Source organism: Ovis aries, chromosome 17, assembly GCF_016772045.2.
Source record: "Ovis aries strain OAR_USU_Benz2616 breed Rambouillet chromosome 17, ARS-UI_Ramb_v3.0, whole genome shotgun sequence".
In the NCBI taxonomy this organism is placed as follows: Eukaryota; Metazoa; Chordata; class Mammalia; order Artiodactyla; family Bovidae; genus Ovis; species Ovis aries.
Genome location: NC_056070.1, coordinates 22,256,512 through 22,281,650, shown reverse-complemented (window position 1 = coordinate 22,281,650; position 25,139 = coordinate 22,256,512).

Genomic DNA, 25,139 nt, shown 5'->3' with positions numbered 1-25,139 from the left:
TACCATTCTACGTATATTTTGTTACTGCTCTTATGATTATTCTAGTATCCTTAGTTTATCAGAGTATAGAGCTAATATTTTAATGCTTTATACAAAATATAAGAACCTTGTAACAATAGGACTCCATTTACTTCAAATTTGTTGTGCTATGGACATAACTTTTACATCTATATGTGCTATAAACCTAACCATAAAATGTTATATTTTGCATTAAACTATTAGCTGAATATTAAAGTAATAAGAGAAAAACACAAAGTTAGTCTTTCTCACTCATCTAACGTATTTACCTCTTTAGTGTCTTGATTCTGTCCTTTGAGCAGTTCAAGCTTAAGTCATATGCCTCTGAACACTTAGCACAGCAACTTTTGTGGTGCAGGTCTTCCGGTGACAAATTGTTTCATCTTTAATTTTCTAAAAATATTTTCAGTTTACATTTATTTTTGAAGGCACTTTGACTGGATATAGCATTTTTGGTTTGTTTACAAGTTTATTTCTCCTATAAATGACTTAAAGATATTGGTCATTCTGTGCCAGTACACGGAACTTCCCCAGTGGCTCACTAGTAAAGAATCCGCTCTCAGTACCAGAGACACAGGAGACTAGGTTCGATCCCTGGATCAAGAAGATCCCCCGGAAGAGGAAATGGCAACCCACTCCAGTATTCTTGCCTGGAGAATCCCAAGGAGAGAGTAGCTTGGCGGATTGCAGTCCATGGGGTCGCAAAGAGACACTACTGAAGCAACTTAGCATGCACACATATGCCAACATTTGTTTTTTTTCTGATTCTTGAGATTTCCACTGTTATTTTTACCATTATTCTCCTATATTTAATATGTCACTTTTTCTTTGGCTGTTTTCAATATGTTTATTTATCTCCTTCCTTTTAAGAAATTTAATTATAATATATCTACATGTGATTTTACTTTCATTTAGAATGCTTTAGATTTCTGAGCTACATAAATCTGTATTTTGTTTTCCTTCACGTTTTGGGCATCTTTGTCATTAATTCTTCAAATATATATATATATATATATATATATATATAAAGATATAGACACACATATTTTCCCTTTCCTCTTCTTGTGGAGAGGAAATACACACATATAATAGACCTATTGTTTCCTGACATCCTATTTATTCATTTTTTTCAATCTGTTTTTCTCTCTGTATTTTATATTGGATACTTTCTATTGATCTATCTCCAAGAGTACTGTAACTTTCTTCTGTCATCTTCAATATCTTATTAGTCATAGTATATAAATTTTAATTTCTTAAAGTTTTAATTTTATTGTTTTAAATATTTCTATTTTATTATTTAAGATATTCCTTTCTTTAGGTTTTTGAACATATAAAATCTTTAAAACCCTGCAGACTTTAAAATCCTACCTGTTAATTTCTATCTCTAGCTTATCTTGAGTCTTGTATTTATTCATTTTCTTCTGTCTGTGACTCATATTTTCCTATTCCATTATATATATAGTCATTTTTTATGGCTTACTGGACATTTTGGATGATATATAGTTGACTCTTGATTCTCCTATCTTTCACTGAAGAGAACTGATTTCTGTTCAAGTAGACAGCAAGATGTTTGGCTGCTTGCCTTTAACTTGAATTTTAGAGCTCTTGAGTTTAGAGCTTTTGAGGAGTGTGTTTCAGTTTTGCCCTACTTCTCCATTGAATCTATAGATTTATAATGCAGTCTTGTTAAGCAAAGTTCTTTTATGATTTCACTGGGAAGATTGATGTGTTTTCCAAGACCTTCCATGTCAAAGATAATTGACCCTCCATGTTTAAGATATTTAAACTACCCTTGCATTAAGTAGCTGTTAAATTTCTATTCAGCTTGTTCATGCTTTGAGATATGGCTTTCCACTGAGATCCATGACATCTCATTTAGGAATTAGCCAAAGATTTGGTAAGAGATTATAAATAGGTTTGGATCTTTCTTTAGTTTTTTGTGAACTATTCAAAACAAAGTTGACTATACTTAAAATTCTGATTTTTAAGAATTTTTCTTATAAGAATTTTAGGGAATGTTTCCCCCTTATATGCAGAAAAGTCTATATGAATATATAATATATTGTGTATATTTTTTCCCTATACATTTCTTTCATTGTCTGAAATATTCACCATATTTGAAGAAAATCCTGTGGAAGTTAAATTTCTTCTTTTTTATAAAAATGACCATTAATAAATACAGAAAATAATTTCAGAGGTATATGGATATTTTATATACATATATTTTCATAAATTCACTATATTTAAAATACCAGTAAATTCTTTAAAAACATGTAGTATCTATAAGAGTAATCTTTATTACTTTTCAAGTTATTATTTTGATATTGTACAGTTTCAACCAGTAGTCTTGGACCATTTAGTAGGCAAAAAGAAAGCTGATACTGATTGATTCCCCAAATCCAAACTTAGGCTATACCCTAAACATCCTTTCTTAATTGGTCTTTGAATCTCAGATGTCTTTTCATATTAAAAAACACACAGAATGATTATTATTCTTATAGTCCCCTAGGCAAAACCATAATTTGTTTTCCATCTGTAACTGAATATTAGTTTTAATAGTGCTATAAAAACAGGTAAGCTTCCTGTGAAAGTCCCATTTCATATTTAAACTCTAACACCTTGAATGATTTCTGCAACCCTGACATAGAAAAGAGATCCCCACGTTCATGATGCTCATGAGCATCCCCATGATCTGGGTAGAACATCTTTAAGAAGGGAGAAAAAATGTTGCAGACTTTCATTGGTAATAAGAGCTGTTAATTTTCTGCATGAATCAGACCTATTTTTTCAGATTCCATTAAATAATGTATCCCTTTTCCTTTCTGCTGTATCAATCTAAACTTTTATAAAAGTTAACCTACTTTCTCATAGATTTTTTTTTTTTGCCTTTTTCTCTCTATAGTGTGAAACTTGAATTTGTTAAAGGTGATTATTTGTTATATTATACAATTAGGAAAAAGAAAAGGAAGGATGAAAGAAGAAAATGAACCGTTTGCTATAGAAGTAATGGTATGCAAAATCTAAACTCCAGAAGTATTTATGAGAGAAATCTCTTTGACCACTTGCTCTGTGGCCACTATTGTGTAAGAAAGTCCTCCAGTCGTGCCCACAGGTATTCCTGAAAACAAAAGCAAAAACAGATCCACTTTTAAGTATTTAAATTATCTTACAACCTCCATTTTGGTTATGTTCTGGCTTAAGTTCCTACAATAAATACTGTTATACAAAATGCAAAAAGCTACTAATTTTTTAAAGCGTTCAGATAAGATATAGGTTATTTAAAAAAATGACTAAGCAAGATATGGTGGAAATAAGAAAATAAAGAGAGCTATGTAATAGTAACAAAGTGATATCAGGAAACATAAAAAATTAGTAATAATAGTAGAATAATTACAAAGATAATTAGCAGAGCCAATGTAAATAGGTACAATGTCAGAGAATCTTCCCTTCAAATTGTGCCAATAGATAATAAAAAGCTGAAAAGGTAGGCAAATCACCAATTTCTAAAGGAGATTTACCAGCTCATGAAATTACAACAAACTAACCAACCAAAGCCAATTAATAAAGTCTATTAAGAATTGTTTCAGGCAAATGATTTTAATTATTTTTATAAACTGATGATACATATGTAATATTTTCTCAATCTCTAAATATGGAACAACTTCTAATGATCTGATTCTTACATTCAAACATCATTTCTACTTGTATGAACTTTTATAAACTGTTTATAAAACAGTTTATAACTGTTTAGTAATAAATATTTAGTTTATAAACTGTTCTCTGTTTAGTCATAAATATTTATTCATAAACATTTTTATTATTTGTCTTAAAATTACTTAATATCTATGGCATCAGACTCTTTATATTCTATATAGACTTGAGCCAATGAGAAATTATATAGTGTTCAAATTATATTATAGTATGTATTTACTTGTCATCTTGGTTCTTTAAGGCACAAAGTAACAAAAAAATTTATATATAATTTTCTAATGTATGCAACAATTTTTGTTTATTATTTCTCCTTGGATTTCTGAATAGCTACATCAATTAATCAATATTTATAAAAGGATAACTCAAGTTAGAGAAAAAAAGATTACTTGAAGTATTAAATAACTATATTTTCAATATTCTCTATAAAGTTGCTACGAATTTTTCCACTTTGGCTGCAACTCATCTCCACATTCATTTCTTGAAATCCTTCACATATACTGCTTTTCCCTCTTGAGTGTTGATTAGAACACAAAGGAGAGAATACTTGAATTTCATTAGAAGATGACTGATCAGTAACTGTCTCTTTCTAAAATATAATCTATTTAAAAACAGATACATGAGTTTGGTTTATGGTACGTACAATTCTTTATATTAAATAAATACCTAAACTTTAATTAAGTGCAGTGCTCCTCCCTGGTTAACCAAATGCTGAAAATAAGTGCTTTGAATCAAAACTAGAATAAAATTCAAAATTATTATTCAAAATTAGAATAATGAAGGCAACAGTTTCCATATAAAATGGAATTTTATGGCACAGAGGTAAAGAATCTGCCTGCCAATGCAGGAGACAGAAGAGCAGCAAGTTCGATCCCTAGGTCAGGAAGATACCCTGGTGTAGGAAATGGCAATTCATTCCACTATTCTTGCCTGGAAAATTCTATGGACAGTGGAGCCTGGTGGGGCACAGTCCATGGGGTCGCAAAGAGTTGGACACAGCTGCACAGTGGAGCACACAAACATAATATAAAGTATGCACAGTAATAAATATAACTTCTGGATATTCAGTATATGCTTATTTTTCTCATGCCAGCATACCTCACTATTTCTTCAGTTCAATCGCTCAGTCATGTCTGACTCCTTGTGACCAGATGGACTGCAGCACGCTAGGCTTCCCTGTTCATCACCAACTCCCAGAGCTTGCACAAACTCATGTCCATCAAATCGGTGATGCCATCCAACCATCTCATCCTCTGCCTTCCCCTTCTCCTTCTGCCTTTAATCTTTCCCAGCATCAGGGTCTTTTCCAATGAGTCAGTTCTTCACATCAGGTGGCCAAAGTATTGGAGCTTCAGCTTCAGCATTGGTCCTTCTAGTGAATATTTAGGACTGATTTCCTTTAGGATTGACTGGTTTAAACTTGTTGTTTAAGGGACTCTCAAGAGTCTTCTCCAACACCGCAGTTCAAAAGCATCAACTCTTTGGTGCTCAGCTTTCTTCATGGTCAAACTCTCACATCCATACATGACTACTGGAAAAACCACAGCTTTGACTGTTCGGACTTTTGTCAGGAAAGTAATGTCTCTGCTTTTTAATATGGTGTCTAGGATTGTCATAGCTTTTCTTCCAAGGAGCAAGCGTCTTTTAATCTCATAGCTGCAGTCATCAACTGCAGTGAATTTGGAGCCTAAGAAAATAAAGTCTGTCACTGTGTCCATTGTTTCCCCATCTATTTCTTAGAGTATTTCACATTCATAATCTATAAAACATAATCACCTAGCTTCTCTACATGAGAGGTTTTGTGAATATCACAATTGTAGAATCCACACTAAGAGTTTTTTAGCCAACCTTTTCATATTATATACAACAACTCTTTTTTGTTGTTGTTGTTGTTTTTTTACTGTATTTCTGCCTGAATTCTCTTATATTTTTAGACTGTGGGATTTTTTAAGTTTATATAATTGCATTACACTGACACTTTTTAATTAATTTTAAATCTAATTATAATGTCCTCTTTTAAAAACACAAGAAAATAACTTTTTCTCAAAATTATTGATGTGAGAACAATTGTAATCAAATAATGGATATAATGACACCACACCAGTGACTTCAAAATAATCATTTGAAACATGCATTCAATGTTTAAAAACTGTGACTAGAAAGTTAAGTTGACTAGCACCTAAATGCTAATTTAACAATGAGCAAATTAAAAAAGCTTTTACACAGGGAATGAAACTCTCAGTAAACCAAAAAGTCAGCCTACTGAATGAGAGAAGATAGTTGCAGACGATATATCCAATAACAGTTAATGTCCAATATATATAAAGAACTCACAAAACAAACAGTTTTTTATTAAAAAAAAAACTGATTAAAATGTGAGCAGAGAACCTGAATGAACATGTTTCTCAGGAAGACACACAGATGGCCAACAAACACATGTAAAGATGCTCAATATCACTGATCACCAGGGAAATACAAATTAACATCACAAAGAGACATTGCCTCACATCTGTTAGAATGGCTATTATCAAAAAGACAACAAATAACAAATATTGCCCAGGATGTGGAGAAAAGGGGACCCTTATGCACTGTTGGTGGGGAAGTAAATTGGTGCAGCTGTTATGGAAAAGTTTGGAGGTTTCTCAAAAAATTTAAAGTGGAACTACCATATGATCCAGCAACTTTACTTCTGGGTGTTTTTCTGAAGAAAATAAAAGCACTAACTGAAAAATATATGTGTACTCTTGTGCTTACTTTAGCATTATTTATAATAGCTAATATGTGGACACAACGTAAGTGTTCCTTAGATGAATGGATAAAGAAGATATGGTATAAATACACAATGGACTATTAGCCTTAAGAATAGAAATCTTGTCATCTGCAACAACAGGAGGGGCCCAGAGGGTATTATGCTGAGTGAAATAAGTCAGACAAAGAAAGACAAATATCACACAATTTCACTTATATGTGGGATCTAAAAAACAAAACAAGTTAACAACAAAACAAAATATAAATAGATACACAGACACAATGAATGAATTAGTGGTTGACAGAGAGGATGGGGATGGAGTGTTGGGTAAAATAGATGAAGGAGATGAGAGGTATAAATTTCCTACTGTAAAATAAATGTCATGAGGATGCAATGTACATTGTAGGGAATATAGTTGATAATATTGCAATAACATGTATGGTAACAGATGGTTACTAGACTTGTGATCAGTTAGTAATGGATATGAATGTTGGATCACTACTGTACACCTGATACTAATATATTGCTATGTTCACTATTCTTCCATTTTAAAAGAGTCAAATGCTTTACAGTCATTTTCTTTCTTGGTTATACAAACTGAGGCATCTGTACCTAATATAGTATCAACCATAGAAAATATGAGAATATCTTTTGTGATTTTAAGTGGTAGTTTTGTGAGTTCTACAGTGTAGGTATAGGTAAGAATGACTATCTCTCTTAAATCAAACCAGTAATATCTATGGCTACACCTACAGGATAACAAATATAACCAGCGCTAACTGGAGCACATGCAATAATGACCTCCTATAGGAGGATTAATTACTGTGGTTCTCTGTAAGGCATTGTTCAGAATTCCTGTTTCTTGAGTACTGTGTGACAATCAGTGTAAATGCACACTATGTGTGATACACAGTGTAGATTATATATAGTATTTCTTATACACACACACTGTGTGTAGGTATGCAAATACACACAGTGTGTGTACCTAGGGAAATATATGAAACTTTCTATGAAAGATTTCACATAGGCACCCACACTCCAACCCAGATAGTTGAGACTTGCATTTGTCCTAAATTAATTTGCCATTTAGGTATAACTATAGATTGACATTTTTTGTTTCCCAAAATTCATAAGTTGAAAACTGTCCCCATTGGGATGTTATTTGGAGATGGGTTCTTGGGGAGATGATTAGATCATGAGAGCAATGCCCTCATGAATGGGATCAGTGTCTTTACAAAAGAGCCTGCAGAGAGTTGTTGTGCTTTTTCTGCCACTAAAGACACAGACAAAAAAAAACAGACATTAACTGAAATTAGGCTCTCATTTGACACCAAACCTGCTAGTGTCTTGATCTTGGACTTGCCAGGCTTCATAACTATGAGTGATAAATTTCTGCTCTTTATAAGCCACTAAGTATATAGTATTTATTTAAAGCAGTCCCAATGGTCTAAAATAGCTAACATTAAGACCTAAATGAAAACAGGCAGCTGAACTTTTTCTTCTGATGCTTTTCCTTATTTACATATGCTTTGCTTTTCAGTACAGTTCAGTTCAGTTCATTTCAGTTGCTCAGTCATGTCTGACTCTTTGTGACCCCATGAATTGCAGCACGCCACGCCTCCCTGTCCATCACCAACTCCCAGAGTTCACTCAGACTCACATCCATTGAGTCAATGATGCCATCCAGCCATCTCATCTTCTGTCGTCCCCTTCTCCTCCTGCCCCCAATCCCTCCCAGCCTCAGAGTCTTTTCCAATGAGTCAACTCTTTGCATGAGGTGGCCAAAGTACTGGAGTTTCAGCTTCAGCATCTTTCCTTCCTTAGAAATCCCAGGGCTGATCTCCTTCAGAATGGACTGGTTGGATCTCCCTGCAGTCCAATGGACTCTCAAGAGTCTTCTCCAACATCATAGTTCAAAAGCATCAATTCTTCAGCGCTCAGCTTTCTTTATAGTCCAACTCTCACATCCATACATGACTACTGGAAAAACCATAGCCTTGACTAGATGGACCTTTGTTGGCAATTTCAAACTCAGCTGCAATGAGAAAATTATTCTTACTTGGTCGTTTATCAATGTTTATTACAGCAAATGTATCACTGACTGTATTCCTTGACTACAGATGACAAATCCTCCATGTCATTTTTTTTTTTTTGCTGTATAATTCATAATCCCACCCTTCCTTCATTTTTCCATTCTGTCAGTGCTAGAGTCGGCACTGATATTTCAGTTCCACTACACCTCACTCATACTTTTCATACAGTGCCCAATATGCTACCAAAGAAGAGTGGAGAAATAGATGTTAAAGGAACAAAGAGGCTGAGCCAAAGCAAAAAGAACAAACAGCTGTGGATGTGACTGGTGACAGAAGTAAAAGCTGATGCAGTAAGGAACAATATTGCATAGAAACCTGAAATGTTAGGTCCAAGAATCAAGGTGAATTTGAAGTGGTCAAACAGGAAATGGCAAGAGTGAACATTGACATTTGAGGAATCAGTGAACTAAAATGGACTGGAATGGGAAAATTTAATTCAGATGACCATTACCTCTACTACAATGAGCAGGAAACCCTTAGAAGAAGTGGAGTACCCAGTCATAATCAAGAAAAGAATCCAAAATGCAGCATTTGGGTACAGTCTCAAAAATGACAGAATGATTTCTGTTCATTTCCAAGGCAAACCATTCAATATCACAGTAGTCCAAGTCTATGTCTCAACCACTAATGCCAAAGAAGCTGAAGTTGAATGGTTCCATGAAGACCTGCAAGTCTTTCTAGACTAAGACCAAAGAAAGGTGTCCTTTTCATCATAGAAGACTGTAATGCAAAAGTAAGAAGTCAAAAGATACCTGGAGTAACAGGTAAGTTTGGCCTTGGAGTACAAAAATGAAGCAGGGCAAAGGTTAATAGAGTTTTGCCAAAAGAATGCACTGGTCATAACAAACACTCTCTTCCAACAGCATGAGAAACAACTCTACACAAGGACATCATCAGATGATCAATACCAAATCAGGTTGATTATAGTCTTTGCACAGAAGATGGAGAGGCTCTATATAGTCAGCAAAAACAAGACCAGGAGTTACTTGTGGCTCAGTACATGGACTCCTTATTGCCAAATTCAGACTTAAATTGAAGAAGGTAGGCAAAACCACTAGACCTAAATGGAAATGATAAATAAATTCAAGCAATTAGATTTGATAGACAGGTGCCTGAAGAAACATGGATGGAGCTTTGTAACATTGTACAGGAAGCCATAATCCAAACCATCCACCAGAAAAAGAAGTGCAAAAAGGAAAAATGGTTGTCTAAGGAGGCCGTACAGATAGTTGAGAAAAGAAGAGAACAGAAAGGCCAACAAAAGGAAGATATACTCATCTGAATGCAGAGTTGCAACGAATAGCAAGGAAAGGTGCAATAGCTTTTCTAAGTGATCATTGCAAAGAAATAGAGAAAAACAATAGAATGGGAAAGACTAGAGATCTCTTCATAAAAATTAGAAATGCCAAGGGAACATTTCATATAAGATGGTGCAATAAAAGAGATGGGTGCAATAAAGGACAGAATGGTATGGACCTAACAGAAGCAGAAGATATTAAAAAGAGGTGGCAAAAATACACAGAAGAACCATACAAAAAAAGAACTTAATGACTGAGATAACCAGGATGGTGTGATCACTCACCTAGAGCCAGACATCCTGAGTCTGAAGTTAAGTGGGCCTTAGGAAGCATCACTATGAACAAGTTAGTGGAGGTGATGGAATTCCAGCAGAGCTATTTCAAATCCTAAAAGATGATGCTGTGAAAGTGCTGTACTCCATCTGCCAGCAAATCTGGAAAACTCAGCAGTGGCCACAAGACTGGTAAAGGTCAGTTTTCATTCCAATCCTAAAGAAAAGCAATGACAAAGAAATGTTCAAACAACAATTGCACTGATCTCACACACTAGTGAAGTAATGCACACAAGTCTCCAAGCCAAGTTTCCACAGTACATGAACTTAGAACTTCAAAATGTTTAAGTTGAATTTAGAAAAGGCAGAGGAATCAGAGATCAAATTGCCAACATCCTTTGGATCATCAAAAAACAAGAGAGTTCCAGAAAAGCATCCACTTCTGCTTTATTGACTATGCCAAAGCCTTTGACCGTGTGGATCACAACGAACTGTAGAAAATTCTTCAAGAGATGGGAATACCAGAACATTTGACCTGCCTCCTGAGAAATCTGTGTGCAGGTCAAGAACCAACAGTTAGAACTGGACATGGAACAACAGTCTGTTTCCAAATTGGGAAAGGAGTATGTCAAGGCTGTATGTTGTCACCCTGCTTATTTAACTTCTATGCAGAGTACATGATGTGAAACACTGTACCGGAAGAAGCACAAGCTGGAATCAAGATTTCCAGAAGAAATGTCAATAACCTCAGATATGCAGATGACACCGCATTTATGGCAGAAAGCAAAGAAGAACTAAACAGCCTCTTGATGAAAGTGAAAGAAGACAGCGAAAATATTGGCTTAAAACTCAACATTCAGAAAACTAAGATCATGGCATCTGGTCCCATCAGTTCATTGCAAATAGATGGGCAAAGAATGGAAACAGTGACAGACTGTATCATTTTGGGCTCCAAAATCACTGCAGATAGTAACTGCAGCCATGAAATTAAAAGACGCTTGTTCCTTGGATTAAAATCTATGACCAATCTAAACAGCATATTAAAAAGCAAAGACATTACTTTTCCAACAAATTACTTTGTCCCTCTAGTCAAGGCTGAGGTTTTTCCAGTAGTCATGTATGGATGTGAGTTGGACTATAAAAAGAAAGCTGAAGATAGAAAAATTGATTCTTTTGAACTGTGGTGTTGAAGAAGACTCTTGAGAGTCCCTTGGACTACAAAGAGATCCAACTAGCCCATCCTAAAGGAAATCAGTCCTGAATATTCATTGGAAGGACTGAAGCTCAAGCTCCAATACTTTGGCCACCAAACGTGAACAACCTGCTCTTTGGAAAAGAGCCTGATGCTGGGAAAGATGGAACACAAGAGGAGAAGGGGACAACAGAGGATGATATGTTTAGATGGCATCACTGACTCAATGGACATGAGTCTGAGCAAGCCCCAGGAGTTGGTGATGGACAGGGAAGCCTGGCATTCCCTCGGGAATGCCTGCAGAAATCCTGCAGTCCACTGGGTCTCAAAGAGTTAGACATGACTGAGCAACTGAATGGAAGTGAACACCTCACTGATACCATTATAATGTATCTCTATATAAATATAACTTCTTCAGATTATCTTACTTTGCATATATCTTCTGTCTCTGGCTGTGGACTTGGCTGATACATTTTCAGAGTCTTATATCACATCTTTTGCATATAATGTCCTTGAAGGTATATAAATGCTTAAAATCTAAAATAGTTTCAATAGACATCTAACGATTTTTTCTGAGACACCATCTGATAATGTGTTAACATTTATGAAGAGACTGAATAATTCCAGTTCTCAGGAGAAGCCACAGGACAAAATATAGAATGCTGAAAAATTAATTTGGACTTATCACTTATAAACAAATAATTTTTCAAGATATAATTTCAAGAATAATTTGATTTATGCCATAGGAATATCTTATTGTAGATTAGAAGATGGTCAAATGTTCTAACTTCACATAAACACACCATCTATAGCTACATAATGATATTTAAAAGAAGCTTAAACAGTCAAAATACTTTTTTATTAATACTATGTTACTGTGATTCTTATATTCAGACAAGTAAGATGTTGCACTATTTCTAAATTTCTGTCTCATTGCTTTTTATATAATAAGATTAAATTTAGACGTTCTCAAAAATAGACTGTGGAGTAAAGAAAGCAGAAAAAACATGTTAAAATACATTTTGTTTCATTTTTATGATATGTCATAGTCATTAGGGTATTGAATGATTAAAACCTGGATGGAAAACTAAACTAATTAGAAAAGCCTATTAGTGTTTTAGCTGAAACTTGAGTTATATTATTTATTTTATTTTCACTGGGTTACTTTTTCCCGACAGGGATCTATTGTATTAATTTATCAATTTCCCTTTCCCAGTTCCACACTGTTGATCACTCAGTTTGTGGAGTGTAGGCTGACTGGGTGGGTCTGGACATTTGACTCTATCAGTTGATACATTTCCCTAAAGAGGCCAAGGATCTGTGCCCAGTTCTAGTAGGAACCACTTAGTTTCACACAGAAATAATACCTACATAATTCAGCTTTAATTTTAATATCAACTGGAAAAAAATCAGCTTATACATATGTAAGCTTACTTTCTTCTTTGCTTGAAAAACAGTCTCCATTCCAATAACAATAATAATAATAAAATATTTTTAGTTTGCCGTTTTCCTGAATACAATACTTCATCTTAAGCTTTCTCAACTGGAGTTTGCTCATTTTCCACACTCCGCAAAACTAAAGGTCATGACTTCTTCACACCTATGTAAATGAATTTGAATTTGATGCTCGCTCATGCGTCATGTTCTTTTTTGATTTTTTTAACTTCTTTGTTTTAAATATCTTAAACTTATATTACTTTTGAAAAAATATTAAAAATAAAATCCTTGCAAATGTATTCCTATTCTACATATGAATTTTACAAAACTTGTATGCATGTATACATACAGATACATACACATATACGTAAGAGTAAGATGTAAATGAGTTGCTTCTTTATATCCAAATCATTGTGTATATAATTGTGTGCTTTTTAAAAAGGGCATTCTCTTAAATAGTCACAGTTCTATCATATATGTTACAAAATTAACCTTGATAAAATATTATTTATGTAACATATAGATTTTATTTAACTTTTATCATTTGTCCCATTAATTTTCTTTGTATCCATTCAGAGTCACAATACCATTCTTTGTCATCTTTAAACTTGTTTAAAAAGATAAAAAGTCTATCAATCTTTTTTTCCCATGACTTTCATACTCTTACTGAGATCATCTTATGCTTTCTCATTCATTAAATCTGTGAGTACTGGGCTTGTATCTGCTTTTTCCATACTGGCATCAAACTGGGTGACTTGAATATGACTGGACATCATCTCTAGTGCTCTTCATTTTCCTTAATTCATTCTAATTATCATGGCTACATCATGGATCTCCATTACCCAGAATGTTCCCATTTGTAAAATATTAATGCTGTTATTCCATTCCTGAACAGTATCATTTTTGCTGCTATGCTTATTGTCAAACTCCCAAAGAACTCAACTATCTCTTATATTTCTGCTTGTCAAATTCCTCCTGTTTTCAATTTTTTCCACATTTGATGAATATTTCACAGTATATCAATCAACCTAAATTTTGTCAGTACATTTAAGTTCCTTTGACCCATTCATTTCCGTGATTTCACTTGACAAAAACACTCATTTAATATTAATCAAATAATTTTCAGTGTTTTGCCTCTATTATAAAAGTAGTCAGAAAGTGACACTGTAAATTTATGATCTTCAGATAAATCAAGTGATTAAGGCTTTCAGCCAGCCTTTCTTTGTCTTTTTCCTTTGAAGAAATAGAAACTGGCACTATGAGCAGCCCAGCATGAACACTGACCTGGTACAGCCACAATCACCAAAAGACTCTCCCCTTCCAATGTATACCACTCTCATTTTCAGCTGATGCCTGATACTTTATCAACAGCAAACCTTGCCAGGCTTTAATATCTTGCATTTGGAAAAAGATTACTGAGATACCTAATCATCAAATTAATATTGCTTCAAATTCAGCAATGGTTCCCTCTTTTGAAATTCTCCTTAAGCCCTTCCCAGGGGTTCCCTGGTTGTTCAGAGGGTAAAGCATCTGCCAGCAATGCTGGAGACCCGGGTTCGATCCCTGGGTGGGGAAGATCCCCTGGAGAAATAAATGGCAACACACTCCAGTATTTTTGCCTGGAGAATCCCATGGATGGTAGGCTACAGTCCACGGGGTTGCAAAGAGTCGGACAGGACTGAGACACTTCACTTTCTTTCTTTCTTTAAGCCCCTCCCAACTTGTCTTTATTAAAAAAATATCCTTTATTTTACCCTGGGGTATGATTCATCTTGCTATAAGGAACTGAGTAAACCTAGATTTGTTTCAATGCAAATGTGTTCTGGATGGGTTTCAGTTAGGGTGTGGTTGATATGTCCTCCAGTGTTTTCCTTCAACTTCCTGTGACCATTTTAAACCGTCTTGATCCTTTGCATTCTCTGCCCAGCCGCTTTCCCTTTCATTGTTGTGAATGACTTTGAGAAATGTCCCATGTAATCCTAGTTTTACAGATTTATTTTATTATTAAATAAAACCCTCTGTTTAGTATGTAATAATCTATGAATTCAGCCAATACACCAAATTTATTCAAAGAAACACAATAAAGTTTATTCCCCTGATGAGAAGACAACTACATCTTATGAATGCTTTTCAGCAAGTATTTAGGGTTAATCCCATCAAGTTAGGCTGAAAGGACTATATATACACAAAATAAAAATCAGCCTGTTTGCAGCATTAATCACAAACCCATTTGTCTTTTTTTTTTCACTTTAATTCACAATTGATCATTTCTTTCTTTCATAATTTCATTATAGTTCCAATTCTTCTCATCAGTAAAAGTTATCTGTCAATAAGCAAACTATCTTCTATATTCCTATAATTTATTGAGAAATTTAACTCCTTTGACTATTTCTTTGTCAGTCCTGAGAGTAATCCCAAAGATTGTTTTTCCTGGTAAATCTTTTACTTATTCAAAGTGCATAATTTAAAAAAAATAAAAATAACTTAGCTTCAATGTATATTTTGTATAGAACTAAACATATCTCTTAACAAACAGATAGAAAAATCAAATTTTTCAGCAATTTGTACATATCCTCTGTACCAATAAGGTACATATCCTCTCTTGAAAAATAACTAAAAGAAGGAAGGAAGGAAGAGGAGAAACAAGGGTTATATTTCTGGGTAAATGAAGACACAATTTGATGAAAAGTTAATTGGAAAATATGACTGCCCACAGACAGTATGTTTATATTAAAATTTTAAGATTTGTGGACTATATTAGAAAATAGAAACATGGACAAAGAGTTGCATACTTGAATTTGTTATCCACTATGTACTCACAAATTCAGTACTAAGAAATAAAGATGTAGGGAATGAGGAAAATCCAAAATACTTTTCAATCTCTAAAAAGTGTAGCAGAGGACATTTTTATTTATATAGCCCTCAGTGAATAAAAATGAGATGACACACAAAATCCCTAAAAAATATATTTCCAACTCTATCTCCTTCCATCCTGCCAGTCTTTGGCAAATAACCAAATATATTCTATTATTTTGAAATAGTTCAATGTGTCCCTTAAGAAACATGCTTTTGTTATAGTTTTGTTTTGTTTTTGCATTATTTGAAGCAGTTTTCTTTGCAATTTGGGGAGAAATCAAAGAAATTTGACATAGTACCTAAATGGATATTTGTTGAAAAAGATGGACAGCAAGGTTTTCAGAGAAGTTTGTCTAATTTGAATAATGAATAGTTAACTACATAGAGGAAGATTGAGGTAAAACATTCAAAGCAGAGAAAAATCATCCCCAGTTGAGCTAAAACTCTCTTCTTTGAATGATTTAGGCATGTCTTGTTTTGGAGATTTTGGACATGCTGTACCTACCAACTGGAGTGGTAAAAACTAGCATTTTCTCTTGGCTAATTTCATATATATATATATATATATATATATATATGCTGCTACTAAGTCACTTCAGTCATGTCCAACTCTCTTTGAATCCATGGACAGCAGCCCACCAGGCTCCTCTGTTCATGGAATTCTCCAGGCAAGAAAATTGGAGTGGGTTGACATTGCCTTCTCCGTATATAAATATAAATATATATATATATATATGTATATATATATATAATTAGAATATAATTGCTTTACAATCTTGTGTTATTTTCTCCTGACAATGAACTGAATCAGCTATATATATATATATATATATATATATATATACACACACATATATCCCCTCTTTCTTGGACTTCCCTCCCACTCACCCCATCCCACCCTTCTAGGTCATCACAGAGCATCAAGCCGAGTTTCCTGTGCTTTATAGCAGGTTCATACTAGCTATCTGTTTTACCAGTGGTAGTGTATATGTCAATTCTAATCTCCCAACTCATCCCACCCTCCCCTTCCCTCACTGTGCCCACATGTACATTCTCTATACCTGAGTCTCTGTTCCTGCCTTGAAAATAGGTCTATCTGTACCATTTTTCCTTTTTTTCTATGGACATGTGGGATCATCCCGTTAGGTAGGTAGAATACGGAAAAGGAGTCCAAAATGGCGGTGGCTAAAAGACAAGGGAAAAGCCCGTGAAAATAGAACAAAAGAAGTTTCAAGGACCAGAGTGAAGACTTTAGGTAGAACAAACAGCACTCCTGGCTAAGCCAAATTTGCATAGGGCAGGTCCAGGTGGAGGAGAAAAGCATATAAAAGGAGGAGCCAAAGCGCTTGCTCTCTCTCTTCTCTCCCGCGCTTTCTCTCTCTCTCTCTCTCTCTCTCTCTCTCTCTTTTTCTCTCTCTCTCCCACCCGCTCCTCCACTTTCTTCTCTTCTAGTCTTTGTGTTGGCATGCCCTCACACTTCAAGGATGTATTCTCCTACTATCTTCTAAATAAAATAGAGCTGTAACACTGATTTGCCTAAGAACTATAGCACGGTTTGTCCAAGACCCGAGAGCTGTGACGCATTGAGGGCTTTAATGTCCGTCGCTCCAAATCTTTGTTGTGACAAGACAAAGAACAGAGGAACATATGCTCGCGTGACATTCCCAGATCAGGAATTGAACTTATCTCTCCTGCATTGGCAGGCAGATTCTTTATCATTAGGCCACCAGGGAAGTCCTAGGCTATTTTTATAGATTCCACATGTATGTGTAAAGTAATTCAGAAAAAGAAAAACAAATATCATGTATTAACTCATATATGTGGAGTCTCTTGGCTAATTTCAAATCTTTCTCATATTATTCTGTGAGGTCATCTAACACTGTAACATTCTATTGCAATATTCATCATTTTGCTTGCTTGCTTTACTTTTCCTCCTCTGCTTTTATCACCATTTAAAATCATGTATAATTTCACTTTTTTTTTTTCATTTGCTTTGATATTTGGCTTCCACCTCTGGAATGCAAATATTTCTGCTTCTGTCTGTGTCACTGTCTCTATCTCTTGCTGTCTTTTTTTTTTTTTTTTTTTTTTTAACTACTCCAAACACAATCCCCTAAAAGAGAACCTAAGCTGTGGATAAAAATTTGGCAGATGAATGAACACATTCATTTTAGTAAAATATAAAACAGAGAAAGGTATCAATGTAACTATTGCACTTATATCACTCAGGATGTACTACATTTTGCTTCAAAATACTATTTAATTATCATATTGAAGGTTTATCTTTTGTCTATATCAAATATTCAATACAGGTCTATGAGAAGTTCTGTCAGGGTCTTAGACTAAAACAGGAGTTATCTTAATACATGATCTTGAGCACATTGAGGTGTTTGTTCCAAAATTAAAAACCAATTGCTATACTGTGTACATTGTAATATAGGGGGAAAAGAGGTACAGTTGTTGATTGGTCCCTCTCAGTAGTAGAAGCGTGCTATTTCTTCTGAAATAGGTACGTGCTATTTCTTCTGCCTGGGATGTCCTTCCCCCAATTTAACTGATTTACCAAGTGAACTGTCAGGTTTTCAGTATTGAATGAGATGCAGGGGGAAAAAAGAGAGATTTGTATCAGTTTCAAAATGCACTGTGAGTCATTCTGCTTCTTTGGCCAAATAATCCAGTGTATCCAATCTTATTTCAAGTTTCTTGAGCAGATAGGAAAGTTTAATGAAATCTCTGCCAGTTACTGAAAGGAGTATCATGGCACAGACCTTGAGGGCTTTAGAGATGATTCTTGTTCTTTTCTTGAGTAAAATATTCCCCTTTAAAAAAATGGAAATCACTTTACCACTGAGCTCATATGGCCACTGAATGCTGTACAAGACCCATGAACCTGAGCTACCTATCACAGTGTGAATATAATCCCAAGATTACACTAAATTTATGGCATGTAGCAGGACTATCTTTGATAGAAGATTGGCTTCTCAATGGTTCTAAAGAAACAAGCAGTTGCTTAGATGAGTGGTTAAGATTCCTATGAACCCTGTTTTAATGCTTCTTTCCCCCAGTATTTCCTATGACCTCATAGAAAGTTCCCTGAAAGTAGCTTAACAAAAAACCAAATAAAACAAAAACAAGTATATATTTGCATGTATGAACTGATTCCCTTTTCATCCTATCCTTTTATTTAAAATTTGTCTGTAATATTTAACTTAGTGTTTTAGTATCTAGACAAATTATCAAAGAGATATTGACACTGAGTTCAGTAACTGAGAGACTGAGTTCTCTATGGCCAGACATAGAGACTTATGAAACTATGTGCCCATAATTTTAAAGAGACAGAAAGCATATTGTCAAATGTATAAGGAATGAGCTGATAGTATTAGGAAAAGGAATGACAGGGTTGTTGATGTTTAATAGCATTGATATAGATAGACATTTGTATGGGTTGACAAAGGGTACAGTTATGCTACATAAATTTTTGGCATTTCAACATTATTTCTGTCACCTTTGCCTTCTTTCCTATATCATCTGAGAGAAGCCTGAAAATGCATTCTCCAAAATCCCTTTCCAGTACATTCCCCAAATAGCTGACTGAAAAATTTAGAAGATGGAAGAGAAGGAAATCCCATTCTCTGGCAATAGCCACACACAAGCACTTGAAATCTTATGCTGTGGCTTCCAGAAGTTTTGAAATTAATCAGTTTTGGTGCTGCAAACATATGGAGTCATTTTGGCAGTTTCTTTGAAATTCTTGTGAAATATCTTTTGCCAAAGAAGAAATTAAATGAGCGCTTATTTATATAGCATTAGTTGGAGAGTGATTATTGGAAATGAAGATATGAATAGTTAATTTATACATTCAGATAAGTGAAAATAAATAATTTTTAATTGTTACTAAAACTAACTAAAAATGAGAAATATTTTACTCCTGCATACACATCTGTATAGTCAGATTAAAACCAGAACTTCATCTAATGTTTGTAAACATATAAATACCATTAACAATAGTGTTAATTAGGCTGAAATCTATAGTACTATCATTCAAGATAGTTGTCTGTAAGTAATTAAAATCCCATATATTCACCAGAACAGGCAAAAGCAGCCTAAGAGTAATTTGGCTCTGGGTATATCCAAGGTAGGGAATATATGAAGTGTGCTATACTGACATATTTATGAAGTTTATAAACATTGTCACTTGACAGAAAAAAAGATTCTGATAATTAAAAAAAAATTTCCAAGAACATTATGCAATAATTTACAATAGATAGTTAAAATATAACATAAATAATGCAATTTAAAAGTTTATCCTACACATATGGACACCTTATCTTTGACAAAGAGGCAAGAATATACAATGTAAAGAGTAAAGACAATCTCTTTAACAAGTGGTGCTGGGAAAACTGGTCAACCACTTGTAAAAGAATGAAACTAGATCACTTTCTAACACCGCACACAAAAATAAACTCAAAATGGATTAAAGATCTAAATGTAAGACCAGAAACTATAAAACTCCTAGAGGAGAACATAGGCAAAACACTCTCCAACATAAATCACAGCAGGATCCTCTATGATCCACCTCCCAGAATTCTGGAAATAAAAGCAAAAATAAACAAATGGGATCTAATTAAAATTAAAAGCTTCTGCACAACAAAGGAAAATATAAGCAAGGTGAAAAGACAGCCTTCTGAACGGGAGAAAATAATAGCAAATGAAACAACTGACAAACAACTAATCTCAAAAATATACAAGCAACTTATGCAGCTCAATTCCAGAAAAATAAATGATCCAATCAAAAAATGGGCCAAAGAACTAAATAGACATTTCTCCAAAGAAGACATATGGATGGCTAACAAACACATGAAAAGATGCTCAACATCACTCATTATTAGAGAAATGCAAATCAAAACCACAATGAGGTACCACTTCACACCAGTCAGAATGTCTGTGATCCAAAACTCTGCAAGCAATAAATGCTGGAGAGGGTGTGGAGAAAAGGGAACCCTCCTACACTGTTGGTGGGAATGCAAACTAGTACAGCCACTATGGAGAACAGTGTGGAGATTCCTTAAAAAATTGCAAATAGAACTGCCATATGACCCAGCAATCCCACTGCTGGGCATACACACCGAGGAAACCAGAATTGAAAGAGACACATGTAACCCAATGTTCATGGCAGCACTATTTATAAGAACCAGGACACGGAAACAACCTAGATGTCCATCAGCAGATGAATGGATAAGAAAGCTGTGGTACATATACACAATGGAGTATTACTCAGCTGTTAAAAAGAATACATTTGAATCAGTTCTGATGAGATGGATGAAACTGGAGCTGATTATACAGAGCGAAGTAAGCCAGAAAGAAAAACACCAATACAGTATACTAACACATATATATGGAATTTAGAAAGATGGCAATGACGACCCTGTATGCAAGGCAGCAAAAAAGACAAAGATGTGTATAGCGGACTTTTGGACTCAGAGGGAGAGGGAGAGGGTGGGATGATTTGAGAGAATGGCATTGAAACGTGTATATTATCATGTAAGAATCAAATCACCAGTCTATGTCAAATGCAGGATACAGCATGCTTGGTGCTGGTGCACGGGGATGACCCAGAGGGATGTTGTGGGGAGGGAGGTGGGAGGGGGGTTCATGTTTGGGATCGCATGTACACCCGTGGTGGATTCCTGTCAATGTATGGCAAAACCAATATAGTATTATACAGTAAAATAAAGTAAAATTAAAAAGTTAAAAAAAAGAAAAAAAAAAAGAATTATGGAAGCTTGGTAAGCCCAAAAGAAAAGAAATGGTTAATAAAATGAAAAAAAAAAAGTTTATCCTTTTTATTGACTTATGACTTATCTACTGGCATTCTGTATAAAAATAATAACTTATATATCATTTCATATGCATGCATATATCTGGGTCTATATTTATATTCATTATGTACATTCATCAAGAAAAAGAATATCATTTATTTTGGAATATTTGGACTCTTTCTATTTTTTGCCTTAATTTAAAGCAAGACATTTAAAATTGTAATATATGAAATATTTAGAACATAAAAATATACAATACGCCAGATTATGAAATGTATTTACTTAGAAAAACAACTAAATAAAATTGGTGAAAATACATAAAAAGATGCCATGTAAGCTTTAAATACATTTGTCCACTAGATGGATTGCCAAATATAGGAAGTCTCGGCTTACCAGGAGGAGACACTTTTGAACAGAAGCAACCATGAAGCCAGTGCCGGAGTAGGAAAAGCTGAAATATAATTGAAAATTGCTGGGGGCTCAGTGTGGATAGTATAAGAGATAAAAAAATTCATGGAGGCCCAGTAATGGTTAAGGAGCCCACAATACTGTGAAATTTACCTCTGGCAGCTCAATCAGATTACCACAATAAACACTGGAGATGAATCTCCCAGGGATTTCAGCAAGGAAAAAGAAAGGGACCATTTTTAAATACTCCAGAGCACTGTGTTCTTAACAAGGCCTGCCCTCATGTAAAACTAGTTACTCAAGAGCCCAACCTGCTCATTCTGTATTATCAGAATCTAAATGACCTAGGGAAGGGAGATATCCAACTCCAGCTCACTCAAGTCATTTTGTCCCAGCTAAGGGGAAGAGAACAATCTGAGAAACCTGTGAGGTTCACAGTCCAGAGGCAGCTCACTAAAAGACTGAGGTCTAATAACAAGACAAAAGAATGCTTCTCTGTCCCACCACATCGCTTCACCACATACCTAAAGGCCTATTTATAGCTGTTCATTTTGCCTGGTATGTCAGCCTAAGTTATTAAGAAAAAAATTATAAAACATACCAAAAGGCAAAAACCACAATTTGGAAAGACAGAGCAAACATCAGAACAAGACATGGCAGAATTGTTGGAATTATCAGGCTGAGAACTTAAAACATCTATGATTAGTATACTAACAGTTCTAATGGATAAAATGGAAAATATGCAAGAACAGATGGACAATGAAAGCAGAGTGATGGAAATCATAAGAAAAAAAAAAGAAATGCTAGAAATAAAAAACACTGGCAAAAATTAAAAGTGCCATTGATGGGTTTTATTAGTAGACTGAACACTACTAAGGGAAGAATTTCTGAGCTAAAGAAAATGTATCAATAGAATACTTAAAAATCAAAAAGCAATGAGAAGAGATCAGAAATTAAATCCCTTTAATATGATACATAACTATTATAAAGTGGATATCCTCATTGAAATACTAGATTTGGCAAGAGTGTGGGGGATAGAAATAATTCTTATAAACTAGCCATGAAAAGGAGAAACAGAAAGAATAGTCTTAGAAGAAATTATAAATAGGTTCAATATTTTCCTATAAAAGGGCAATGGTCCTTCCATAAATCAATTCTTTCAAAATATCTAAGGTATAAAAATTTCAGTGTCACTAAGTCACAAAGAATGCTCAAACTACCGCACAATTGCACTCATCTCACATGCTAGTAAAGTAATGCTCAAAATTCTTCAAGCCAGACTTCAGCAATACATGAACAGTGAACTTCCTGGTGTTCAAGCTGGTTTTAGAAAAGGCAGAGGAACCAGAGATCAAATTAGAAACATCCGCTGGATCATGGAAAAATCAGGAGAGTTCCAGAAAGACATCTATTTCTGCTTTATTGATTATGCCAAAGCCTTTGACTGTGTGGATCACAATAAACTGTGGAAAATTCTGAAAGAGATGGGAATACCAGACCACTTAACTTGCCTCTTAAGAAATCTGTATGCGGGTCAGGAAGCAACAGTTAGGACTGGACATGGAACAACAGACTGGTTCCAAATAGGAAAAGGAGTACGTCAAGGCTGTATATAGTCACCCTGCTTATTTAATCTCTATGCAAAGTACATCATGAGAAATGCTGGACTTGAGGAAACACAAGCTACAATCAAGATTGTCAGGAGAAATATGAATAACCTCAGATATGCAGATGACATCGCCCTTATGGCAGAAAGTGAAGAGGAGCTAAAAGCCTCTTGATGAAAGTGAAAGAGGAGAGTGAAAAAGTTGGCTGAAAGCTCAACATTCAGAAAACGAAGATCATGGCATCTGGTCCCATCACTTCATGGTAAATAGATGGGGAAACAGTGGAAACACTGTCAGACTTTATTTTCTGGGCTTCAAAATCACTGCAGATGGTGACTGCAGCCATGAAATTAAAAGACGCTTACTCCTTGGAAGAAAAGTTATGACCAATCTAGATAGCGTATTCAAAAGCAGAGACATTACTTTGCCGACTAAGGTCCATCTAGTCAAGGCTACGGTTTTTCCTGTGGGCATGTATGGATGTGAGAGTTGGACTATGAAGAAAGCTGAGTGCCGAAGAATTGATGCTTTTGAACTGTGGTGTTGGAGAAGACTCTTGAGAGTCCCTTGGACCGCAAGGAGATCCAACCAGTCCATTCTGAAGGAGATCAACCCTGGGATTTCTTTGGAAGGAGTGATGCTGAAGCTGAAACTCCAGTACTTTGGCCACCTCATGGGAAGAGTTGACTCATTGGAAAAGACTCTGATGCTGGGAGGGATTGGGGGCAGGAGGAGAAGGGGACGACCGAGGATGAGATGGCTGGATGGCATCACGGACTCGATGGACATGAGTCTGGGTGAACTTCGGGAGATGGTGATGGACAGGGAGGCCTGGCGTGCTGCAATTCATGACACGACTGAGCGACTGAACTGACTGAACTAAAGTTATTTCAGAATATTTTGACTTTCAATAGATTTTATGAAGCCAACGTAGAATAAACAAGGACAAAGTTAATATGTGGTTACATTTACTCTCAATATAATTCAATAAATCAATGAATAAATACTAAATAAAATATTAAAACAAATACTAAGTAAAAATAGAAATTCCAAAAATAGAATCCAGTAGATTAAAAAAAATATATTATTAATGAGAATTTATTCCAGCCATGCCAGGAATTTTCATTAGTAAAAATACAATGAATATCCTTGTCTATGTAAATATTTGAATGTGGAAAACTATGTATCAACAGATATTTATAATATATTTTGGCAATTTTTAGTACTAAATTCTAATTTCTAAATTACGGTAACATACAGTGAATAAGAGTAATCTTTCATGGCATAATCTATCTATTCATCTACTATCTTTCTGTAAATTTTATAATGGCTTAGATATTGATTTCAACCTGAAATAATTAGAGGCCTGAATATTAGGAACAAAAATTAAGTGCCTATTTTAAATTATTACTTAATATTTTTCGAGATCATTGAAATACCCTCTGGAAATTATTGGAATCAATAAGAAAGCTTAAGAAAGTTCTGATTAACATCTAATTATACAATTAATCACTGGTATAATTACTGGTTTAATATGTAACTGAAAAAAACATGTTCACTATATGTATCAAAATTATTTTAAAAATCTGTAAGTAATGTATCACATCCTTGAAGAGGAACAGAAAGAACTTTTCCTGAGGTGTATAAAAATGTTTTGAGGGTAAAGGCAGCATCTTGCCCTG